At 37.1% G+C, this 2,224-nt stretch overlaps 1 protein-coding gene across 1 annotated transcript in view; it reads left to right on the top strand.

Moving 5' to 3' along the window:
• LOC106867205 (protein DJ-1alpha) overlaps positions 1–2,224 on the top strand; it is a 26,252-nt gene that overhangs the window by 980 nt on the left and 23,048 nt on the right. The gene's annotated exons all lie outside the window — the stretch shown is intronic.

Below are 2,224 nucleotides of genomic sequence, written 5' to 3'. Positions count from 1 at the left end.
GGTGAGTAGATTGATTACATATTTCTTTCATTATTTCATCGCAATTTTGTAAGATTTGGCTGTTATTTCTAGCATGTGAATAGCCTGCTTGAAGGCCGTAGAATCGGGACAGGAGGGGGTGGGGTAAATTTTTTTATTTTGAAAAATTGAAATTTTATGGCATACATTACGATTATAAAGTAATTTGTGGGGAAAATCTTTTCCAAGGGGATGAGGAGAGGACTTCGGAAAATTCACAAGATCCGAGCTTTTCCCTCGTAGCTTTTAGGAAAATGGAGTTTTTTTTTCAATGAAATTTTATAGAAATACCTTTCAGACGACATACATTATGACTATAAAGTAACTTGTGGGGGAAATCTTGAGGTGGGGAGAGGAATTTCAGAAAATTCTCAAGACCCGAATTGATCCTCGTTATATTCCGAAATCACATTCAGCTGTCTACAGATACCCTAAGATAGTACAGATACCCTAAGATAGACTACGTAGTGTTTTTTCTACCCACTTTCAATAATTTCTAATATTTTGGCTTCAATTTTATTTCATTTTCAATTATTTTTACTCTTTTTTAACCCTTCGTCGTTATTCTCAAGTAGCAGCAGGGGTCACTGTCCAAAATGGCAGGATCTATGTAAACACATAAGATGGGCCTTTGCACCGAAAATATAAAGGTTTTAAAAATTTTCTGCATTGTCAGAAGCTCTCTTTACTTCTCATTTCATTTATTATTATACATATGTGCATGTATATGCATATATACACATACTTTTAACATCCACTTTTCCAAGCTCGCATGGGTTAGAAAGACTTTGTACAGGCAGATTTTCTGCCCTTTCTGTTGCCAACCCTCACTTGTTACCAAGTAAGGTAATATTTCCCCATGAACAGATATGTTTTCATGGAAGATTGGAAATGAAGGACATTGCTTGTATGATGGCAACGCTTGCCTACAACCATCATGTAATGTCAAGGCAAGGGGATAGTAAAATACACACACACACACACACGACAAGCTTCATTCAGTTTCCATCTACCAAATTCACTCTCAAGGCTTTGTTTGGCCTGAGGCTATGGTAGAAGATATTTGCTCAAGCTGCCATGCATTGGGACTGAACCTGGAGCTATGCGGTTGGGAAGGAAACTTCTTACCACACAGCCACATGTGCACACACACACACACACACACACACACACACACACACACACACACACACACATATATATATATATATATGTATGTATTTATTTTCTCTTAGTTAATAATTAACTCGGACAAAATAAATTGGTTAATAGATACCAGGGTAGCAAAGATCACAAAATGACTGGTGTAACTCCTGTTTATGAGGTAGAAACTCCTTGTTATTTTGGGTACTTGAGTAAATATATAAATTTAGTAAATGGAGTAAAACACATATGTTAACTGAATACTTTTATTTCCAACATATGTTTCGAAGATTACAAATTATACCTTCCATAGGAATAGGTGATGTTGATAAGAATGTAGTCTTCTCTTCAGGGAAATGCATGGGAACCAACTTAACCGTAAGACATTTTAACCGATATTTAACCTGAAATCCAACATATTCATTTCATACATAGTCGCAGGGCCACAAATCTAGGTGGGGGTGGTGGGCAGTTACTTCCCTGGTCTTTTATTTTATTGGCCCTGGAAGAAAAAAAACACAAAGCTGATGGGATTTGAACTGATAACATGAGAGTCTCTAAGTAAACACTGCAAGACATTTTGTTTGATGCCAACCTATCATCATTGAACTTTCCCAATGTTGGTTCCAAATTTTGGCACAAGGCCAGCAATTTCAGGAGAGGGGCTTAGTCAATTACATCGACCCCAGTATTCAACTGGTATTCATTTCATCAACCCTGAAAGAATGAAAGGCAAAGTTGACTTCAGTGGAACTTGAACTCAGAACATACAGACAGACAAAATGCCACTAAGCATTTTGTCCAGCATGCTAACAATTCTGCCAGCTCATTGCCTCGAGCTCTATTGACCATTGTAAGTTACAGTTGTTAATGTTTAACCCAATAATCAAAGACATTCTAGCCATGACCATCCTCTCTTTTCAGACATAATTTATTGCAGATAACATTGTCTACTGTATCCTTCCCTTTTTATGGTTCTTAAGGAAATTGAGATCTGCTTTTGAAGGGATTTGACTGATATTTCTAGCAGCTGGAGCAGCCACATACAAGACTCCTTCATTGG

The sequence above is a fragment of the Octopus bimaculoides genome, chromosome 26 (assembly GCF_001194135.2).
Source record: "Octopus bimaculoides isolate UCB-OBI-ISO-001 chromosome 26, ASM119413v2, whole genome shotgun sequence".
NCBI lineage: Eukaryota > Metazoa > Mollusca > Cephalopoda > Octopoda > Octopodidae > Octopus > Octopus bimaculoides.
The sequence above is the reverse complement of the archived record's forward strand: the minus strand, read 5'-3'. Positions and strand labels throughout refer to the sequence as shown.